We start from the raw sequence: 24,570 nt of genomic DNA, 5'->3' as shown, positions 1-24,570 counted from the left end.
AACAACACATTCTGAGAGAATAAAGCAGCCAGCAAAAGGGTTCTGTGAAACAGTGAAGTTAGAGGGAGCCCAGTCCATAAGACCACCCTAAGGTCTGACAACAATTGCCAAGACTGAAGGTGTGAAAAATTCACTACCAGGACTCACAGAACTCACTGAAATCTGTTATTTTCATGCTTAGGTTTTATTACATGGAAAGGGCACCAATTAAAATCAGCCAAGAGAAGAGACACCTTAGGCAGAAGCCAGGGAAGGACCAAATGCAGAGTTTCCACTGTCCTCTTCCCATGGAGCCATGGGTAGTGTTATTTCCCTGGCATCAGTGTGAGACAATATTCACAGTGTTGCCACCCAGGGAAGCTCCCCTGAGCGTGGTATCCAGAGTTTGTACTGGGGCTGTATCACATACACATAGTTAGATAACCGAAATAAGTGACTAAAGCAAAGATCTCGATCAATCGAGGTTTGTTAAGCCAGCTTCAGGGCGTATCTGGGAAAAACTCAAACCACAGACATGTCTGGGGCTATTTTTCCAAAGAGGTTTTCAGTAAGTTTAGTATTTACACATTTCCTTAAAGAGGGGAAAGCATCTAAGAAGAGGAGAGGGTAGGCAGTAAGGTGAATGGTTACATTCATGTGAGACGTTAGTTAGCGGCCAGTAAATCTACATTTTACATAAGAAAAGGTGAATGTCTGAAAAGAAAAAAAAAAGAGTAAAGGAAGGATCAATTGCATAGACTCCTCTGCGTAGGTAGAGAGCTGACTGATCTCCTCTTGTCTTTCTTCTACACCTGAGAAGATAAGCTTGCAATGACATTATCAGTGTGAAATCAAACAGATTTTCGTTTTAGGAGCAAGACTTAGATTGTAGACCTAAAGTTACAATTGGTATGTCCTTGTTCAGGAGAGGCCAAAAAATAATTTACCTATGAATGATCTGTGGAGGCAGTCACACTCGGAGATACCTGAGGCCTTTTACCTTTCCTGGTGGTCTGGCTAATGCATAATGCTAGTAACAGCTACTCATTTGGAAGAAGGTGTTGCATGACTCAGGCAGTAGGTTTAACCTTCCCTTTGACACAAGGATTTTGGGGTCCTGAGATTTTTTAAATTTTCCTTTATGGGTTGTATGCCCACATGGCTGATTTCAGTCTCCAATGCCCCTGGAAGTTGAGCTGATACCATGGAACCCAAAGTTCCCACCCTAAAAGAACATTGTTAAATTATTTGGCAGGACCCAACACGCCAGGCAAATGAAAATGAAAACACCCTTAGGAATAACATTCCAAGGGCTTAGCGATTACCAGAAGCCAAGGACAAAGGCCAGACCTTCCTTGGGTAAGGTTAACTTCTTTACCACACTGAGCTCTGCATCTATATTCTTCCTGACCTTCTTTACCTTTATTTGTGCAAAGCATATCGGGAAATGCTTGTGCTTTGGAATCAGGCAGCCTGTGTCGGCTCTACCACTTATACCTGTGTGACCTCAGCCATTCACTCATGCCTCTAAGTCTCAGTTTTCTCCTGTGGAAAATGATGATAGATGTGCCTATCCCTTGTGGTGTTTATAAGGATCAGCATTCATACTTTCAGTGTACAATGTCCAATATAATACTAATATGTAGTAGGTTCCATAAACTCAGAAAATCTAAGACAGGTCTTAGTTAATTTAGAAAATTTATTTTGCCAAGGTTGAAGACGCACCCGTGACACAGCCTCAGAAAGTCCTGACGACACATGCCCAAAGCGGTCAGGGCACAGCTTGGTTTTATACATTTTGGGGAGACATGAGACATCAATCAATATATGTAAGAAGTACATTCATTCCTTCCAGAAAGGTGGGGGAAATTCAAAGCAAGGCTCCCACCCCACCCCCAGGGGCTTCCAGGTCACAGGTAGGTGAGAGACAAATGGTTGCATTCTTTTGAGTTTCTGATAAGTCTTTCAGAAACTTCTTGCTCCCTTTCTGATAAAGGAGCAATCAGAATATGGCTGTATCTCTGTGAGCAGAGGGATGAGTTTGATAGAATGGGAGGCAGACTTGCCCTGAGCAGTTCCCAGCTTGAAAGGGCCCAAGACATTTTCCTTTCATAGTACCCAATACATGAGAGCTTCCACTTTGCAGGCTTCTCTTCTTCATCTCTCCTCCTCCTCCTCCTCCACTACTTTCTCGTCCCCCTTTTCCCCCACCCCCTTGCTCTCTATTTCCTTTTTCAACCTTCTATCTTCTCTCAGGACAGGAAGATGTCACTTCAGTGTGCTGTGAATAAGGAAATGCCAAATTTAAGGGAACTAGACTCTTGCAGCAGCCTTGGGATAGCCTTCCTCCTAGAGACAGCACCTGATGGCATCTGTTTAACAAAGCTAGCTGTCCAGGGCTGGGATGAACAGGACTAACACTTTGCAATGACTTAGCTCCACTCCAGGTCTGGTGTAAATTGAAGATGAAAATGTGTTTTCCAAAAATACTCAGGCTGTTGCTGATGCCTGGGCCTGTTTCACCTTTGGTTATACAATAGTCTTGTCTGGGCTTCTCTTCTGGGCCCACATGGCTGGCTTGCTTGCCAGGCAACTTTCCTAAGAAAAATCCTGCACTTATCCTTGGTTTGAGCAAACAATAAACTCACCATGCAGAGAAAAGGTCTAAAGCACCCCAGAGTGACACAGACCATATTATGAAGCAACATCTTAGTGAGGCCACGGAACTTGCACCACCCCAAGTTAGGCTCACGCGTCTCTCAGTGCTGCTCCTGTTGCTTCCTAGAATTGTTCTGTGGTTTGGGAAAGGCAAACCTTCCCCAGACTCGTATTCCATGATTGAGATTAGCCTTCCATGTTTATTCTCTCCAAAAATGCCTTCTCCTACTCCCATATTCCTCCCTGACTACACGTCCTTCTCTTTACAGAACTATAATCAAGAAGAAAACAAAAACTTTCTGGTTCAGGGCCTCAGTTTCCAGATTATTAAAAAATCTGAGTCACAGATTTTGCCATTTCCTTCCCTCCATTTCTCCCCACCAATGTAGCATTCAGAATAATCAATGGCAACAGGCTAGTGCATCTTCTACCTAAGAATCCCATAGTAAACCTGTGATGTATCCAGAAAATTAGGGCTGGGTGAGATGATTAAATATTCATGCACTGCCCTTATTTTACTGCAAGATCTAGAGTGAGGAAGGTAGTTTTCCCCAAGTCACAGACATTCTTAGTGAGTAAAGCGGGGTGATCAGTGAAGATGGAACTTAAGTGAACTCAACCAAAGATTTTGCTTTCTGTATGTTCAGGTTATTTTTATGACTGCCGTCTCTTCAAACTATTCTTCCCCTGTAAGTATATCCTCCTTTCCTCGTCTATTTTGTAGTCATTCTTTCTTCTCTTTCTTTCCTAAATCAGACATCATTATCTTTTTTAATCTTAAACTTTTTTATTAAGTCAGAGGAATAGGTCTTCTTCTTTAATTCATTAATTCAACAGATATTTATTTAGTGTTTCCTACATCCAAGGAACTCTTCTAGGCATTCTAGAAAAAGCAATAAACAAAACAGACAAAAGTCTCTGTTTTCATATTGTTTACATGTTAGTAGTGGATAGCAATGGCAATAAGCAAACAAAAAATATAAAAATATATATTACATCAGATGATAAATGCTTTGAATTAACAAATGCAAGGAAGGAGGACAAAGGCTCAGAGTGGAGGAAACTTACAGTTTTAAATAGCATGGTCAAGGAAGTTCTCATTAAAAAGAGCAAGAAACAGGAGGTGCTCAAGGGAGGTTTGCAAGTATCAAGACAGAAGTAATCACAGGTTCGAAGTCTTTCAGGGGGCACATGACCTGTGTGCCCTAACAATAACTGGGAGGCCACTGTGGCTGGAGCAGACTGAACAAGAGAGAAGGGGAACTTAGAGAGAGGGTCAGAGAAGAGAGGAGGGGCGGGAATGTATAGGGTTGTCAGTATTAACTGCAGAGTAACTAAGGGATACAAACACAATGGAATTTAGAATTATAGTTATGGTACTTTACTTTTACTCCAAACCCACAGGAAGCCAGTGGAGAGTTTTGAGTGCAGTTGAGAAATAACTTGACATATTTTTTAGAATGAGGCCAGGTACATATACACCATGGAATACTATGCAGCCATAAAAAAGAATGAGTTCATGTCCCTTGTAGGGACGTGGACAAAGCTGGAAACCATCATTCTCAGCAAACTATCATAAGGACAGAAAACCAAACACCACATGTTCTCACTCATGGGTGGGAATTGAACAATGAGAACACTTGGACACAGGATAGGGAACATTACACACCGGGGCCTGTTGTGGGCTGGGGGAGTCGGGGAGGGATAGCATTAGGAGATATACCTAACGTAAATGACGAGTTAATGGGTGCAGCACACCAACATGGCACATGTGTACATATGTAACAAACCTGCACGTTGTGCACATGTACCCTAGAACTTCAAGTATAAAAAAAAAAAAGAATGAGGCCAGGTACACTGGCCCATTCCTGTAATTCTAGCACTTTGGGGGGCTGAGGTGGGAGGATCACTTGAGGCCTGTAGTTCAAAGTTACAGCGAGCTATGATTACATCACTGCATTTCAACCTTGGTGATAGAGTGAGACCCTGTCTCTTAAAAAAAAAAAAAAAAAAAAAAGATAGCTATTCAGGTAAACTTGTGCCATGGGGTTCATGGTACAGATTATTTCATTACCCAGGTACTAAGCCTAATACCCATTATTTTTCCTGATCCTCTCCCTCCTCTCATCCTCTACCCTCCAATAGGCCCCAGTGTATGTTGTTCTCCTCTCTGTGCTCATGTTCTCATCATTCAGTTCCCACTTACAAATAAGAGTATGCAGTTATTCAGTTTTCTGTTCCTGTATTACTTTGCTAAGGATAATGGCTCCATCCATGTGTCTGTAAAGGACATAATCTCATTCTTTTTTATGGCTACACAGTATTCCATGGTATATATGTACCACATTTTGTTTATCCAGTCTATCGTTGATGGGCATTTAAGTTGATTCCATGTCTTTTCTATTGTGAGTCATATTACAGTGAACATACATGTGCTTTTTTGAGAACAGACTCAGGAGGCAAAATAAAAGTGTAATCAGGTAGGAGATATAATGGTGGCTTGGATCAGGGTAGTGTTAGTGGAGACAGCAAGAAATAGTGAGACTGTTTATGTATTAGTGTAAAGAACATGGTATTTCTTGATTAATTGTATATGGCTAGATATAGGAAAAGAGACCAAGAGAGAGAATGCAGGGGAGAGAGAAAAATAAGAATGACACAGAAAATTTTGACCAACAACTGAATTGATGAAGTTGCCATGACCATTTGAGGACAAATTACGCTTACTCTCTCTTTCTCAATTTTCTCATCTGCCAAGTGGGGGAAAATAACCAAAATGATATGGTGATTTTGATAGTTAAATGAGTTAATACAAGCAAAATGCTTAGAATTGTACCTGGTGCATAATAGTTAGCTATTGTTAGCCTCCTCCTCTTCTCCCTGTGTATTCCTTCAGAGAAGTAAACATAGTCTGATATGATCTTGTTTATTTTTTCTTTATATATCTCCACCAAAATGTAAGCTTCATGAAGGCAACGGGCTCACCTGTCAAGTTCATGCCATATCACCAGCTTCTGCAACAGCATTTCAACCTTAGTATATGCTTGATTAATATTTAATGAGTAGAAGTATGAAAAGGTATAACAGCCAGTCCGCCCAGATTTTCCAAGACATCTCTCTTGACATAGGCACTGTCCGTCTCACACACACATACTTGTCCATTTGTGGCTTAGAAAATTTGGTCACTGACATTAAGATGAACTACAGATAGGTTAGATGGTTCACTCAGGAAGATTTCTGTGTGTGCTATGCCTTGGTGAAAGGAAAAGTTCTTTTTTTTTTTTTTTTTATACTTTAAGTTCTAGGGTACGTGTGCATAATGTGCAGGTTTGTTACATATGTATACTTGTGCCATGTTGGTGTGCTGCACCCATCAACTCGTCAGCACCCATCAACTCGTCATTTACATCAGGTATAACTCCCAGTGCAATCCCTCCCCCCGCCCCCTCCCCATGATAGGCCCCTGTGTGTGATGTTCCCCTTCCCGAGTCCAAGTGATCTCATTGTTCAGTTCCCACCTATGAGTGAGAACATGTGGTGTTTGGTTTTCTGTTCTTGCGATAGTTTGCTGAGAATGATGGTTTCCAGCTGCATCCATGTCCCTACAAAGGACACAAACTCATCCTTTTTGATGGCTGCATAGTATTCCATGGTGTATATGTGCCACATTTTCTTAATCCAGTCTGTCACTGATGGACATTTGGATTGATTCCAAGTCTTTGCTATTGTGAATAGTGCCGCAATAATCCTTTGGGTATATACCCAGTAATGGGATGGCTGGGTCATATGGTACTTCTAGTTCTAGATCCTTGAGGAATCACCATACTGTTTTCCATAATGGTTGAACTAGTTTACAATCCCACCAACAGTGTAAAAGTGTTCCTATTTCTCCACATCCTCTCCAGCACCTGTTGTTTCCTGACTTTTTAACGATTGCCATTCTAACTGGTGTGAGATGGTATCTCATTGTGGTTTTGATTTGCATTTCTCTGATGGCCAGTGATGATGAGCATTTTTTCATGTGTCTGTTGGCTGTATGAATGTCTTCTTTTGAGAAATGTCTATTCATATCCGGTGAAAGGAAAAGTTCTATCTAAACACAGCCATCAGTGAAAGGTCTGAGATTCCATGGACAGTAATCTCAGTATGTTCTGTATGATGCTGAAATCAATGCACCTGGTTGTTCTATAATTAGCAGAGCTGCTGCCCTTCCTCTACCCTCTGCTTCCACTGTCAAGGTGTCGCACATCTCTGGGCTGGCTTTCCATCCCAAGTTGGTTTGGCTTGCTGTGCATGGCTGGAGGGAAGCAGGAGAGGGCAAGGACCCAATTAGATTGAAATGGAATTGAGTCTTTGGAGGCCCCTTGTCAGGGCGAAAAGTATTGGATGTTCCCATTGATGACAGATGCTTCTTTATTTGGACTGATCTCAGAGTTTAGAGGTCATTTGTAAATAAGATTTGCTCCATTTGGTATGGCAAGTCCTGTTCTCTATGCCTTATTATTTTTTTTAATCCCTGCATCTTTTCCCCTGTGTTTTGACATGCTTACTGCCAGCGGAAAGGCTGTTTGGTCTGGAATGAATATTCAAATTCTTGGGAGCAGCTAAAGTAGCAACCAAGTTCATAAGGGAACTGATGATCTGTTCACGTGGTGCTAAAACAACCCCGTGGGAAGAGAATAGGCAGAAAACACGATGGTATGAATGAATATTCATTCACTTTCACAAAGTGAAGCCTCAACAGTAATTTCCCCTGATTTTAGATGGGAGAAGGGGAAATGAGTTAAATTCATTATTTTGTCTTTAATTTGTGGTTCTAAGTCTTTGTACAGATGATATTCCAGGGAATGTAATCTTCAAAGAAATAATATCCCATTCTGAGTATAAACACAAATGTTAATACAAATTATGAGATTTTTAACCCAGATTAATAGACTTATAAGAACCTATGGGCTATCTGAAATGTGTTTGTTTGCTTGGATGTATTTCGTTAACAGCCACTTACGACAAACACTTCCTATGAAGCACTCGTTGTTCTATTGTTTTAGAAATATTATTTCACGGAATCCTCACAGCCCAAGAGGTATATATTATTATTATCCCCACACGAAGAAGGTAATCGAGATCCTGAGAGGTTGAGACTCACAGCTAGTAAGAAGCAGAGCTGGGATTTGCATCCAGGTAGTCTGGATCCAGTCGTTTGCAAATTGGCATAATGGCTGCAAGAGAGGGCCAGCTTTGGAGCTGTTTCTTAATTTTGTCTTGTTAAAGGAGGGCAAATTGAAAGGAATCAGGAGCATCTCATAGAATCCAAGAGCCAAGAGAGATGTCAGCCCTGTATGGAATTGTAATCAGGGAATATAAAGTCAAAAGAAGCCTTTTCAGACATCTGTCCTGTCTTTTGGCTCTTTTTCATGTTCACTGCAAGACTGGCCTCGGAACCCACTCATCAGCTTGAATGTGGCCCATCTTAGCTGACTAGCACAGTAGCCCCATCCTCTTAGCCTTTTCCACCTGGCTCTCACATTTTCCTCTCATCAGCCTCCCAGTCAGCTGCAACTTTAAAAATAATAATGATTAGCCTAAATGACAGAGATTTAAAAGTTTAATTTTCAGAAGCTTCACTGGAAATCTTGAGGGGCACTGCAGCAACCTGTTCAGAACTCTTTATGTCACACTTCTTCCTTTATGCAGTGACACTTGTGGCAATGGTCTGGGGCCTAAATGAGGCAAAAGTGAGAGCATTAGACCTGACATGGCAGTATTAGATATCTAGAAGAATCTATTTTGTACCTCAAAACCTTACTTCCTTTTTGATAAAAATCAATATTATAAATCAAATCAGCATCATCATGATTTCCCATGGATACTCATTGTTCAGGATGTATTAACAGTCCATAAAGACAAAGTACCAATGGGGTCCATGAACCCCAAGATGTTCTGAGATCCTGTCCTGTGATTCAAAAAAAGCAAGATGTGTGCACAGTCTCCAACCTATGAAGGCCCCACTGGCAACTTTCCACGTTTAAACTTATTTATTATAAATATTTACACACACACACACACACACACACACACACACACGCACATACTTCATGAAAACCCCAAGTTGTATTTACAACAGGCTTACTTACTGCAACCAGCTCTTATACCAATTATTACTTGAGGGAATTGAAATCAGGCCAGTGTAATCAACAATAATAAGAAAACGCAATGGGCTTAGTTGTGGGAGGGAATAATTTTTGATTGCAAACCTCTGTAAGCAATATGCAAATTATATGCTTCTCTACCAAAGCTACAGTGCTGACCAAGGCAACATTTCTCTTTGAAAAACTAAGAACCCATGTGGTGAGACATCCAGGAAGGAATTTTCAGCATGAGGAAAGGATGGTTTGAGCTTATCAGGAACAGAGGGCTATAAACTCAAGGAAAAGCTGCAAATGCAGAAAAGAAAAGAGAGAATCTTCCAGAAAACTGCACTGAAATTGTTGAAATAAGAAGCTAGTAATTGCAAACAATATTTTATATCACACAACAAGGATCAAGATTTCTTGGCCAACACCTGGTTGAAGCTTTCAGGCATATTGACTCATAAGAAAAGTTGTAAAAGAGCTGACTTTAATTTTAATTCAGTCCAGAGGACCCGGAGCAAAGAAGAGTGAGTAAGAAGCTTGTTAAGAGACATATTTCCCAGGAAAGAAAGCCAGTGTTTTCATTTTAAACTCCATTGCACTCAGTTTTTTTAAGCCTCTTTAAAAAGAAAGAAAAGAAATTATGCTATAGCCTTTACATTCATTGTTTCATTTTTGCTTTCTAATAAATGTTGCAAAAGCACATATTTTGGGGGTTATTTTCCCCTTCATTTATTTTCATGATGAGTGTTGGTATTTTTATAGTATACAGAGAGTTCCCATAAGCATAATCCCAATTCATAACATCACACCAAGGGGAAATAAGGGCTTATATTATGTTCACTAGATTTGCCAGCAGAAAACAATTAGGTTAGCAGTTGCAATTCAAGTAAATTCAGAGTAGCCATAATATCACCAATGCCTTGGGAGGAGTTACAGGACATTATAGAATCTTTACTGAAGGAAGAAATGCAACTTCTTTCCTGCCATTTGTTGATGCTGCAATTCCATTTGTGAAAGGATAACGTCCAACCATAATAATAGCTCTGTTCGTTTTTCTGGGGATGGCAGAATCATAGGCCTGAGAGACCTGCATAAAAATCCTGCCTGGGTATTTTATAATCTGAGCTTCAGGAAGTTGCTTAACCTTCTGGGACTGAGTTTCTTCACTGGAAAATGGTAATAATCACACTTTCCTTGCTAGGTGATGGTAAGTATTAGAGATAATCTACTCAACAGCACCTGCCACATAGACTGGACCAAATAGTGGCCCTATTATTTTACTTTTCCTAATGAGGATAATAATGTTTATATTAAAGTTGTGAGATCATGTTCAAACAAGTCACTGGCTCCTATGGATCTCTTGAATGCCCTATTCCATTCCAGTCTATTATTATAAGGTCTCTGTTTTATTTAATAACTCATTTCCATTTAACTCAGCAACCATTCAGCAAGCGCTACTGTGGGCGCAGAGCTAGGCAAAGCATACAAACACAAATCATGCATTGGTCTTTGCCTTCCAGGAACTATTGGATTGTTGCAGAAGTAGTTGCAGTTATTTCCATTACTTTCAATGGTAAAATCCCCAATTGCTTTTGCACCAACCTAATAATTTTTTTTTAATTTGTTGGCTAGTTGTTCAGTCCCAGTCCAGAGAACTCTGATGAACCTCAGTCCTGTTGAGTTTACTTATTCCTTTGTTTATTCATCTGTTTATTTAACATTCAGGTTCCTGCTATGTGTCGGGACTATGGTGGATCTTGAACCAGATGTAGTCCCTGTCCACGAGGTGCACTCTAGAGGTTTACTGGGGTTTGGTTTGTCCCTACCAAAACTCATGTTGAAATTTGATCCCCACTGTGGCAGTATGGGAGGTGGGGTCTGATGAAAGGTGTTTGGGCCATGGGGTCGGATCCCTCTTGGGTGGCTTTGTGCCATTCCCAAGGTAGTGAGTGAGTTCTTGCTATGATGATACTGGATTAGTTCTAACAAAATTGATTAGTTCCCTTGAGAGTAGGTTCTTATAAAGCCAGGACACCCCTGGGGTTTTGTCTCTGTGTGTGTACTCGTCCCCTATGATCTTCACCATGTTATGATACAGCACAAAAGCTCTCACCAAAAGGCCGGACTATGCCCTTGAACTTCACAGTCTATAAAACTATAAGCTAAATAAACTTCTTTTCTTTATAAATTACCCAGTCTCCGATATTCTGAGACCATGATGTTGTTAGAGCAACACAAAATGGACTAAGACAAGGAGAATGCAGAGTGATTAATGCCATGACCTAGTTTAGATTTGGGAAAGAAATGGCAATAGGAACGTCAGTGTATGTATCCGATTCCTGGCCAAAGTTTATATCTCAAGTACATTGCTGCTTTCTGCCCTGCAGAGGCAAGACCATGAATAACAAACGCTTAAGCAGCCCTCCTATTTCTTTAGTTTCTAGACCAAATCCTCTCTCTGAGCAATTAGCCCCTTGCTTGCTTTCTCCTTCATCTCAGCCTGGCTGGCCTGCTGTGGCCCCCCAACTGAGATCCCACCAAGTACAGGGTAAATCCAACCTATGTTTTCATTCTAGATTCAGCACCCCACCTTACCCTTGTGACTAGTTTTGGGTACATACCAGAGAGCCCTTCCTAGAAGTCTACTAGGAGATGGAGCAGGGTGTGTGACTGGACTTTAATAAAGCTCATTAAGTGTATCAGTACAGCATGACAGTTTGGGGCCCCAGTTCTGAAGTCAGACAAGTATGGATTCCAACCTGGAACATGCTCCTGTGAATTGTAGGGTTTTAGGGAAGATATTTAACTTTACTGAGACCTAGTTTCCTCTTCTGTAATATGGAAATAACAATGGTTTTAGCTCTCAGGGATCTTGTGAGTATTAAATAAATTCACATTGGTGAAAGGCTCAGCTTAGTGTGTGATATTTGATAAGCTCTCAACCAGTATATCACTATTAAAGCAGGTGCTCTCCAAAACTGCTTCACTTGGGAACAAACTGTCCCAAGTTCACTGAGGGCTTGAAGTTTTAGCAGGGAAGGCAGTTCTCAGGGATTCAGACCTTGTTCTACAGGAAGAGAGAAAAGTGAGACAGAAAAAGAGAACTGAACAAAAGAAGAAGAAGGGGATTGGAGATACACATACCTCCCCAAAGACACACCAGGCCTTGCCCTCTATCCAATTAATCAAATTTGAACATTACATCATTTTTGTTTTAGATTTTCTTTGAAAACAGTTAGAGATATAGTTGAAGTTTATTGCGTATTCCCCTCCAATTCCTTTCCTTTCCAAGCATATAACTGTTGTCCTAAACTTGGTATTACTTCCACACATATTTTTCTACTATCATAACTATATGTAAAATTCAAAACAATATAGTTTTACATAAACAATATGTAGCATTGTTTTAAACCTTATATAAATAGCATTTATAACTAAACTGTTGGTTGCCTACTCAATATTTTCTTTTCTTGCTTACAGAACATGCAGCTTATTCTGATCAACAATTTGTCCAGCTAAAGGACTACATCTCCCCCGCTTCTTGTGGCTATAGGGGCACAGCAAAGGTCACTGGGCTAACCTCCTTAAAGGGACTCGGCTGACAGGTATATCTTTTGCTTTGCTCCCCCATTTCTTTCCTCTTCCTGTGTGGAACATGACTGAGGTGGATGTAGCTCCAATAGTCCTTTGGTTCATGACACCAACTTGATGATGGAAATCAGTGCTAAGGATGATGGAACAGAAAAAACGGGATCCCACATGACCTTGGTGCCTCCATATCAGCCTTGGACTACCTACCTCTGGATTTGTTTTATGTCAAAAAGAAACCTCTACCTTGTTTAAGCCACTTATTATTGTTTTTGTAATTGCTAAGTGTGGCTGAACGTAACCCTAGATAATAGAGACTCATATGTATTGTCTTCCCGACTTCTTGCTCAACTTTACATTTTGTTTTCCAGCATTCTGTTTGTTTTATGAGGCAAGTATAGTGGTAAGCCACCAATTCTGGAGTAGATGGGCTGTTTTATAGCCCAACTCTGCCACCGACAGCTATAAGACCTTTAAACTTTGCTTTGTTCTTACTTTCTTCATCTATAAAATGGGGATGCTAACAGAACCCCCATCACAGGATTGTTATCCGAGTTATATGAATTAATATTGACATGCAAAGTGTTTATAGTAGTACTTACAACAAAATAATAGTTAACCCTTAATACGACATTATTATGTGTTATTTATTCATGAGATACAGTACAGTTTTAACTGCCGTAAGATATTCCATTTTATAAATGTTACAATTTTTTTATTCTAATGTTTGATGGACATTTAAGTTGTTTCCATTTTTAACATATACTGAATGATGCAATTAATATTTCTGAAGGTCTCCTTGTGCACATGTGTGCAAATTGCTTCAAGGTATCTATATAGTTGTGAAAATGCTCGGTCTAAGAACGTGCACTTTCAACGTGGCTTAATAAAGCTAAATTCTGGCTGGGTGCAGTGGCTTACGCCTGTAATCCCAGCACTTTAGGAGGCCCAGGTGAGTGGATCACGAGGTCAGGAGTTCAAGACCAGACTGGCCAAGATGGTGAAACCCCGTCTCAACTATAAATACAAAAATTATCTGGGCGTGGTGGCAGGCGCCTGTAATCCCAGCTACTCGGCAGACCGAGTCAGATAATTGCTTGAACCCAGGAGACAGAGGTTGCAGTGAGCTAAAATTGCACCACTGCACTCCAGCCTGGACAACAGAGTGAGACTCTGTCTCATAAATCAATCAATCAATCAATCAATCTAAATTCTTCCCAAAGTAGTCGCAAAAATTTGTGTATGAAAGTACCCATTGCATCTCATCTTTGCCAAATCTCAACTTTAATTAGACTTCTTATTTTTTGCCAGTCTTATGATCGTATAACAAGATAACTTTGTTGCTGTTTTAATTTACTTGTCCCTGATTACTAGTTAGGCTGAAAATAACTGTATGATTTGGAGATATTCAGGTTTCTTTTCTGTGAAAAACCTATACATGTCATTTTTTATTTTTCTATCGAGTTATCTTTTCCTTTTCAAATTTGTGTATCTAATAATGTTACCAACATCTCCTCCCAATCTGTGGTTAACCTTTCCATGTTGTTTAGGGCACAGAAAGTTTAATGTAGTGAGATTTATTACTTTTTCATTATTGATACCTGTGCCCTAAGAGTTTCCTTCCTGCCTCAAGACCGTAGGGATATGCTCTCGTATTTTGTTTTAATCTTCACCCCACCCCTCAATGAGGCAGATCTTTAATGCACCTAGAATTTATTTTTCGTGTTGAAGTAGAAACAAGTTTTTGTTGTCATTGTTATATGAGTTATTGATGGTCTCAACACTATTTTCCAAGGTGTCTGTCTGTCTGTACTGATTTGCAAGGCCATATCTGTCACATAACTAACTCGCATATGTACACAGGTCTATTGCCTGGCTCTCTGGTGTGTATCATTTGTCTGCTTGCTATCATGGTGCCAATATACACTGTCTGACTCTCAGTCTCTAAGGGGTCTTTAATCCATGAGATAATTCAAGAACCTTGCATTGTTGTCATTGTGAAGATAAATCAAATGAGTCAGGATGGATTTTTCCCTAGACAGACAGTTCTTCCATCACGATGTAGAACAAGTCTCAGTGCCACAGGAACATAGCAGAAGGATGGAATAGATTTAACTCAAACTTGCCTTTTACTTCTCCTCTCAATTTATACCCTGTGATAGTACAGATTCCAAACCCGTACATGCCTTCTGCCCCCATCAGAGGCTTCTCTACATGATTCTGAACTCAACAAAGCCCCACCCCACACTGCTGGACAGCAAAGCCATTTGTCTTACTAATGGTCCAAAGGAAAGGAAAGCTGCCTAGATGTCATATCCATAGCCTGGACAATTAAGAAGCACTTGTGACAGAGAACATTATATTGGAGATGTAAAAAGTCACCAAATCCTCACCTGTACAACTCTAAAAAGATTGAGAAAATTGAAATTAATTATCCACTCTCCTTGGCTCTCTCATGAAAGGACAGAATGAAGTTATTAGAGATTGGAAGGGGGTGGGGGTTGAGTGTAGCTACCTATATGTGTTAATTTACTTTTATCTCAATTTCCTATATTAGAATAACAAGCCAAAATACCCCCGGAAAGAATGCTAGTTTTGTTTTAAAAATCAGACAACAAAACCTCAACGACACCCTAAAAATGTTGCGGTGGCTGTCGACCTCCTTGGACACCAGGGAATGTCAGTGGGTCTGCCTCAGTGGCTTCAATCAGACGAGCATATAAAAAGCAATGCCCAATGATTTTTCTAGACATCCATGGTCTCTTGCCAACAATTGAGGTTTAATGAAGAGGGGGAAATTAGACCTCAGAGACTAAGTCTTCTGAAGGTGGATATTTCCTGGAAGCATGTGCAACTCTCAACCCCCATCAGGCATTCCAGCCAGGGGACAGCACTCTATCGTTCTTCTTCAAGCTTGTAGTGTCTGGTTGATTTCTCACTGTGCTGCTTCTCCAAGTCTCCACGGGCATTTTGCCATTCAAGCCACAAGACTACTTAAATGCTGAAGGCTGTGTCTCTACTTTCTTCCCAATTCTTTTTTTTCTCTTCTCTTTCTTCTGTTTCTGCTTTTGTGGGTTTGTGGTCTTGTTTATGGGAGATCCTTAGTCATTTTGACTTTACAGATTCTCTTACACTCATCTGATATTAATAGGCTTTTCTTTACTATAAGAAAAAACAGATTCACAACTTTGGTCTACTATTCTTCAGAAAGATGTACTTGGATTTGTGTGACCCTATTCAGAACATAACATGTGCATATTGCAATAAAGGAAAAAAAGTATGTGATATTGTCTGATGGCTATGGAAAGTCTCTGTTGAGAAATTTACTTTCTTGCAATTTAATGAGTCTTATAATAACCAGAGAGCCCCTTCAGCATCTGAAATGGAGCGAGAAAGTTGTGATTGGCTGTCATCAAGAGCCCAGGGTTCATGCCTTAAAAAGCTAGATCACTGTCCAGCAATATCAACTCAGGGGGTCCTAGATTTGGGGGATCCCATTGTAGTGGAAGAGTCAGAAGAAGTGTGACTCACATTAGAAAGTTGCTCAGTATTGTTTCAGATATGAATAAAGAGGGCTGGGCACAGTGGCTCATGCCTGTAATCCCAGCACTTTGGGAGGCTGAGGTGGGCGGATCACCTGAGGTCAGGAATTTGAGACCAGCCTGGCCAACATGGTGAAACTCTGTCTCTACTAAAAATACAAAAGTTTGTCAGGCATGGTGGCAGGTGCCTGTAATCCCAGCTACTAAGGGAGGCTGAGGTGGGAGAATTGCTTGAACCTGCCGGGTGGAGACTGCAGTGAGCAGAGACAGAGTCACTGCACTCCAGCCTGGGTGACAAAGCGAGACTCTGTCTCAAAAAAAAAAAAAAAAAAAAAAAAAAAAAAAAAGAATAAAGAAATATTAAACCAACAGTCCACAAATCTTTAACTCATTGAGTCTTTTGGTGCCCTGAGGCCTATGTGTCATTGTGACACTAAGGCCAGTCTCTACTTTTCTCTAATTTGAAATGCTTTCTAATTTAAGAAGTGAAAAAAATCACCCAGGTGAAATCTTAATAAAGTCTGTTGTTTAGTTCATTGTCCTGTATCGATATTAATTTCTTAGTTTTTGACCAATGTATCCTGGCTATGTAAGATTAGGAGAATCTCAGGTAAAGGAACTCTCTGTATTATCTTTGCAATTTTCCTGTAAACCTAAAATTACTTCAAAATAAAAAGGTTATTTTTAAACAAACTAACCAGGGCAATCACAGATGTCTCAGGCTACGGAGGTAAACCAAACTGGAATTCTGGTTCACATTGAGGTAGAAAAATCAAGAGCCAAGGTGTCTGGGCTACGCACTGGGGACTTCATTTTAACTCTACTACTGACTATTCTTGCAAACTTAAACCACTTAACCTCTCTTCATTTTTATTGTTTGTTATTACAAATTACATCCATGTTAATTATATAATAACACAGGCAAACCTTGTTTCATTGCTCTTCACTTCATTGAACTTCCTTTATTGCATTTCACAGATACTGTGTTTTTTACAAATTGTTTGCAGCAACCCTGCATCAAGTAAGACGCCAGCACGATTTTTCCAACAGCGTGTGCTGGCTTTGTGTCTCTGGGTCACATTCTGGGTATTCTCACAATATTTTAAACCTTGTCATTTATTACACCTGGTATGGTGGTTTGTGATCAGTGATCTTTGATGTTACTATTGTAATCATTTTGGGGCACTGCCAACCCCCTCATGTAAGGTGGCAAACTTAATCTCTAAATGTGTGTGTCCTGACTACTCCACTGTCCAGCTGTTCCCCAATCTCTCCCTCTTCATGGGCCTCCCTATTCCCTGGGACATAGCAACATTGAAATTAGGCCAATAAATAACCCTATAGTGGCCTCTAAGTGTTCAAGTGAAAGGAAGAGTTTAATGTCCCTCACTTTAAATCAAAAGCTAGAAAATGATTAACCTTCGTGAGGAAGGCATGTTGAAAGCCAAGATAAGCTGAAATCTAGGCCTTTTGCACCAAATAGTTAACCAAGTTGTGAATGCAAAGAAAAAGTACTTGAAGAAAATTAAAAGTGCTATTCCAATGAATACACAAATGGTAAGAAAGCAAAACAGCCTTATTGCCGATATAAAGAGAGTTTTATAGAGCTGGATAGAAGGTTGGGCCTTTATTGCCGATAAGAGAGTTTTAGCGCTGGATAGAAGGTCTAACCAGTCACAACACTCCCTTAAGCCAAAGCCTAATCCAGAGCAAGCCCCTAACTTTCTTCAGTTTTATAAAGGCTGAGAGAGGTGAGAAAGCTGCAGAAGAAAAGTTGGGACTGGGCATGCTGGCTGACACCTGTAATCCCAACCCTCTGGGAGCCCAAGGTAGGCAGACTGCTTTAGCCCAGGAGTTCAAGACCAGCCTGAGCAAAATGGTGAGACCCCCATCTTTACCAAAAAAAAAAAAAAAAGTACAAAAAATGTAGCCAGGCATGGTGGCCTGCACCTGTAGTCCCAGCAACTTGGTAGGCTGAGGTGGGAGGATTGCTTGAGCCTGGGATTTTGAGGCTACAATGAGCTGAGATGGTACCTCAGCTCCTGGTCACACCTGGACAACAGAGCAAAACCCTGTCTTAGAAAACAAAAGATAAGGCCGGGTGTGGTGGCTCACGCCTGTAATCCCGGGATTTGGGAGGCCAAGGCTGGCAGATCATAAGGTCAGGAGATCGAGACCATCCTGGCTAACACAATGAAACCCCATCTCTACTAAAAACACAAAAAAATTAGCCAGGTGTGGTGGCAGGCACCTGTAATCCCAGCCACTTGGGAGGCTGAGGCAGGAGAATGGCGTGAACCCGGGAGGTGGAGCTTGCAGGGAACTGAGATCGTGCCACTGCACTCCAGCCTGGGCGACAGAGCAAGACTGCGTCTCAAAACAAAAAAACAACACAAAAAGATAAAAAAAAGAAATGTTGGAAGCTAGAAGAGATTATTTCATTAGGTTTGAGGGAAAACAGCCATCTCCATAATATAAAACTCCAAGGTGATGCAGCAAGTGCTGATGTAGAAGCTGTGGCAAGTCATCAAAAGATCTAGCTAAGATCATTGGTAAAAGTGACTGCGCTAAACAATGACTTTTAGTGTAGATGAATTTTTAGTGTAGACAAACAACCTTATATTGGAAGAAGATGCCATCTAGGACTTTCATAGCTGGAGAGAAGTCAATGCCTGGCTTCAAAATATCAAAGAACAGGCTGACTCTCTAGTTAGAGAAGAATGCAGCTAATGACTTTAAGTTGAAGTCAGTGCTCATTTACCATTCCTAAAATACTAGGGTCCTTAAGAATTATGCTAAATCTACTCTGCTTGTGTTCTGTAAATTAGGACAACAAAGGCTAGAGGATAGCACATCTGTTTATGGCATGGTTTACTGAATATCTTAGGCCCGCTGTTGAGACCTACTACTCAGAAAAAGAAAATAAAAATTTTTTTTCAAAAGATTACTATTTGGCCTGGCACAGTGGTTCATGCCTATAATCCCAACTCTTTGGGAGTTTAAAAACAATTTTAAAAAGTCAAGCATGGTAGTTCACATCTGTAGTCCCAGTTACTAAAGAGGCTGAGGTGAGAGGGTCACCCAGGAGTTTAAGACTGCAGTGAGCTATGATCATGGCACTGAACGCCAGCCTGGGTGACAAAGTAAGATCCTGTCTCTCAACAACAACAACAAAAGTTACTGCTCCTTAACACTGCCCCTGGTGACCTAAGAGCTCTGATGCAAATGTACAAGGAGATTAATGTTGTTTTCATGCATGCTAACATAACATTCATTCTGTAGTTTATGGATGAAGGAGTAATCTCAACTTTCAAGTCTTATTACTAAATAAATACATTTCATAAGGCTGCAGTCACCACCCCCCTTATCAGTCAACAGCCCATAACATCAAGACAAGCCAGATGCAGTGACTCACACCTGTATTCCCAGCACTATGGGAGGCCAAGGTGGATGGATCACCTAAGGTCAAGAGTTTGAGACCAACCTGGCCAACTTGGTGAAACTTCATTTCTACTAAAAATTCAAAAATTACCTGGGTGTTGTGGTGGGCACCTTTAGTCCCAGGAGGCTGAGGCAGGAGAATCTCTTGAATCCAGGAGGTGGAGGTTGCAGTGAGCCAAGATCGTACCATGCACTCCAGCCTGGGTGACAAGAGTGAGACTCCGCCTAAAAAAGAAAAAAACAAATAACATCAAGACAAAACTCTCCAACAGCAAAAAGTTTACAACTCTTTGTACAAGCTCAGATAATGACTGACATTTTTTAGCAATAAAGAATTTTTTAATTAAGCTATGTATTTTTTAGACATAATGCTATTGCACACAATAGACTACAGTATAGTATAAACATAGCTTTTATATGCACTGTGGAACTAAAAAAACGTATGTGACTCACTTTATTGCAACATTCACTTTATTGTTGTATTCTGGAACCAAACCCACAATCTCCAAGTTACCCCTATATGTAATAATATACATTATAAATTATTATAAATATTTCAAAAGAAAGGGCAATCAGATTCATCTCTAATATATGGAAAAAGTAATAATTAGCCACAATCACATCCTCCAAACCACAATTTCATCACATATGAAGATCCAGTATGAACAAATTTACTTCTGCAGATCTTCTAGTTGACCCAGACAGTTTCAGTTCCAGTATATATTCAGTTCTGGGATATGCAAATATCAAGTCATTTTTAAGAAAAGAGGAAACTAAAGGGTTAGGTAAGAATAAAAATGGTATATAGAAAATAGAGATTGTATAAACTACTATTAAAAGATAAAGAATATTGAAAGCAGGTGAACTGTGTCCTTAGACATATACCCTGGTTCTATTGGGAAAGCCTTTCCTGAGACATAGGAGAGCATCCTGTTACAAGTATCTTGGCCAGAAATCCTCCTGAGCAGAATTAAGAACTTGTAATCTTGTGTAATGGGAAAGGAGTTTCAAAACACTTCCCTAATAATTCACCAATCTCAAAAATTAAGTTTCTCATAATTCCCTCAGATCAAAGGAGCCAAAAATCCAAAAGCCCTGACTCATAAAATCAAAATAATTTTTGTTTAATATTTCATAACAGATGTCAGCTACAAACAAAATTAATTTCAAGTTGCTTGTGTCAGGAGAGACAAGCATTAAAAAGTTCTGGGGAGGAGGTGCCAAGTGAAATTGCATCATAAACATTGTTAATTACATTAATAAGTGTCATTTATATTGACGTTATTTCGCATGCTGACTTGGTTGTTTTGCTTAAAATGTTTTTTGCTATACTCCCAAAATTTGGTCCAAAAACAGGGAACTTCTATTATGATTTCTCAAGTTCTTTAAGTACAGTTACTTCTAACTGGAGACTTTGAGGAATTTAATGCCTACGGCTGAAAAGAACCATTACAATACAAGCCCAACTTACCTCATAGGATTATTTGGAGAATGAAATGAGATAACAGAAATAAAGTTCTTTGAAATATTTTTAAATAATTTTAAATTACAAATTATTGTTTTTGTTTATCAGATGTCAGTCATTGTACCTAGGAAGGAGGTGTAAAGTGATGACTGTCCTCACAAGGCAATAGGGTAGAGGGGTAAGTGCTCCCAGGAGCACTGGGGGATAGAGTGGCAACTGACCTCACAAAGTACTGGGGTAGAGGGGTTACTGTTCCCACGAGACACTGAGGTAGAGTAGTGACTGCTCCCAAGAGGCCCTCAGGAGAGGGGTGACTGCTCCCAGGAGGCACTGGAATAGAATGATGACTGCTCCTAGGAGGCACTGGGGCAGAGGGGTAACTGCTCCCAGGAAGTATTAGAATAGAAGGGTGACTGCTCCCAGGAAACACTGGGGCAGAGGGGTGACTGTTCTCAGGAGGCATTAGAATAAAAGGGTGACTGCTCCCAGGAGGTACTGGGGCAGAGGGGTGACTGTTCCCAGAAGGCATTGGGTAGAGGTGTGACTAATCCCAGGAGGCACTGGGATAGAAGAGTAACTGCTCCCAGGAGATATTATGGTAGAAGGGGGTGACTGCTTCCAGGAGGCACTGTAGAGGGTAGAGTAGTGACTGTTCTCAGGCAGCTCTAGGGTAGAAGGGTGATTGCCTTGTAGAATCCCTCAATCCAGACTTGTTCAGAGGCTCACTACCCAGAACTAAGGGCTAAAATGGGATAAGGAAAAGTACCGTGGAGCACACACATAGCCCCTCAATCATAAATTAGCTAGGCTTTCTGAGCATGGGAAGTGGGTTACAGCGTGCTGGTAATGATGGTATGTCAGTGGGAGAGAAAGATGGACACAAAAGAAAATAAAATAATTTCCTTATGACTAGAATGTGAAAGAGAGGATAACAAAGGACAGGGCTGGGAAGAAAGTCTGTGTCTAGTTTATGAGGGGAAGGAGTTGTAAATTATGTTAAAGTTTTGTTCCTTATGCTGTCTGAGGTAAATTGAAATCAGAGAGGGTTTTACGCAAGGAGATGGCATGAATCGATCTAGAGTTTGGTGGCGTATTTCTGATTTCACTGTGGAAAAGAGAACAGAGGGGTGCAAGACTGGCAGCAGAGGGACAAATCATGAGTCCAAGTAAGCACAGCTAGAGATGAGAGTGGCCTGGACAGGTGTGTGGCAATGGGTCCAGGGGAGAGTGAAGCAAACTGACACACATATAATGGGTTACAACCAACAGGACTTGATAATTGATTGGATATGAGAGGTGAGAGAGGAATCAAAGGCTTGGACAACCGAAAGGGTTGGGTTGCCATTCCATGAGAAAGGTAATAGGGGGCAAGTGCAGATGTAGGGGTAAAGATACTGAGGCTGTTTGGAGGCAAACTGAGATTGACGTTCTCGGGAGACATCCAAGGGGCAACGTTCAATAGACAGTTGAATCCTTCTTGAAATTCCTCCCTACTTTGGGACTAGAAGTTTGAAACATGGAGACCTTTTGAGAATCTTGTTATTATTAATCTAATAAAAGAGGAAAAATAAAGTTGAGAGGGTTCTGTTACTTTTTGGAAGTGTGAGAATGTCCAGCCCAAAGCACATATGAGAAAGGAACTCAGACAAAACAGAGGAATGAAAAGGTCTCCACTTCTGAAAAGAGAAAGAAGCAGCCACTTAGCAATTATGTGCTGCGAGATCACTTACCTTTTATGGAGAGTCCACGCTGCCGTTTGGGGAAGAAATAGTCTGCCCTTTGGAAAGGTCTGTTATCGTGGTCACGCATCCCCCTGGACTTCCCAGCAGTCAAGGTGAGAATTAAACTTGAGACGAAAGTGCTAGAGATGTATATGGGCCTTAAGGATTACTTAGTCCAGTTCTCTCATTTTACAGGGGAAGCAACTAGGGCCCAGGGAGAATAATGACTTGCCCGTGGCTACACAGCTGGTTACTGGGATATAGAAGCCAGATATCTTGGCTTGGCTTACCTTGTCCTTTAACGCTTAGATGAAATCGCTTGAATCCCCAACCCAGATCCTAAGGAACATCCAGTGCCACTTACCCCACAACTTCTAAAATTCCTCTGGGACTTATGTTTTTCCCAGCCATTGCCGATTCTGATTTCCAGAATTTTCTGTATTTCTCATTCTCCACTCTTTCCCGTGGCTTTTCTTTAATCATTTCCCTTTGGCCTGAAGCCAAAGAAGGGGACAGCCCCTCCTTTATGACTTCTAGACCCCCAATCAAATGATACCTTTCACAGTTGACAACTCTATTTTGTGAAGTTTCACTAACAATTTTAAAGTAACATGGAAGGACATTATATCATATTATAATATTTTACATATTTCTAAGTGAATATTGACTTTAAAAAAAACTCTCTGCCCTTTTCTGCCAACATACACACCAAACCTTCTACCATCTTATCTCTATTTCTCATGCTTTTGCCAGCTAATTTACCATCCCTTTCCCTCTTCCTTTTCCTTTTCTCCTTAATTCTTGTCCCCTTGCCTTTTACCCCAAATGCTGATTAAAAGAATATTCCTTCCTTAGGAAAACTCTGAAGGCAGCCACTCTAGTATCAGTTTTTCTCACCCCATTTCACAAATCTGGTGCCACATTCTCTGTGCTAAACCAGATGCCTAGTTCGTTAAGGAAGCTGCTCCAAAATTTCCCAGGTCCTGCTCCATGCCTGCCCCCACCTCGGTTCTTCCAGGGTGTACTCATTGGTATGTAACTCACGGATCATGCGTACATTTGAGGTGAACTGAGTCAGTCGGTGTGTACTATTGTCTTTTAATTGCTTTCAGCTTCATGAACTTTGAACAGCTTTTATCACCTCTCAGCTCAGCACTGATTCATCCAGCTTCTGTGAGCGATTTATTTACTTTTAATTAGATCCAACTTAATTATTTTGTCAGTAAAACATACCAAAAGAATCTATAAAACAATTTTTAAGTGAAATCACCTTTCTGCCTAGAGGGATGTTAAAAATGAAATTATGCATCTCATTTTACCTGTCTCTCACAAAGGAAATATTGCCTGCTCTGTCTTTTTATTTCCCAAGATCTTTTGCCTTTCATTAGGAAGATACCCGGGAGATCAGGCTTAGAATAAAGGGAAGAAAATAGGAAAAGGTAGTTCGAGTTCTCAAGGGAGAACACATAGGTGAGCATATAAGGCAGTGCCTCTCCAGATTTGCTATTTGGCAACCCCTACATTAAAATGACCTGGGAGCTGGTGAAGAGTACAGATTTCCCACCCTCATCCCCAGAACTTCTGATTCAGGGAATCTGACATGGGGATGAGAAATGAAGCTTCTCATTTGCCTATTCTTGTGCTTTCTGGACTCATGCCTGCCTCTGGCTACTCAACTCTCTGATTCACTAATTGGCTATTTCTGCTTCCCCAAGATGCTTGCCTTGTCCTTCTCCGTCAACTGTGTTTCTTTACATCTCTAACAATTTCTGGTCCTTACTGTCTGCCATTCATTCAATTTCCCATTGGTAGCCTATTCAGTACCTTTCCATGTATATACATCTCATCTCCCCAACCATTTTATTATGTGAGGGACTCTGCATCACTGATTTTCCTCTCTGCACTTCACCTTGTACCCTGCTTTCAGTTCTTGTATCCCTTTACAACACCAATGTGTCCAAATGTCTTTAGTACACCAGTGTGTGAAAGATCTCTTCTGTCATCAAATAATTCACAACTTCTGCCTGACAGTAGCTAAAATT

General features: G+C 40.6%; 1 protein-coding gene across 1 annotated transcript in view; it reads left to right on the top strand.

Moving 5' to 3' along the window:
* Positions 1–24,570, top strand: part of ATP10B (ATPase phospholipid transporting 10B (putative)) — a 273,772-nt gene that overhangs the window by 114,746 nt on the left and 134,456 nt on the right. Inside the window, exon 3 of the mRNA XM_005558441.4 lies at positions 12,252–12,376. The gene's annotated coding sequence lies outside the window, so the exon portion shown is untranslated. The remainder of the gene's footprint in view (positions 1–12,251; positions 12,377–24,570) is intronic.

Source organism: Macaca fascicularis, chromosome 6 (genome assembly GCF_037993035.2).
Source record: "Macaca fascicularis isolate 582-1 chromosome 6, T2T-MFA8v1.1".
Lineage (NCBI taxonomy): Eukaryota > Metazoa > Chordata > Mammalia > Primates > Cercopithecidae > Macaca > Macaca fascicularis.
This window is presented reverse-complemented; position numbering and strand designations above follow the sequence as displayed.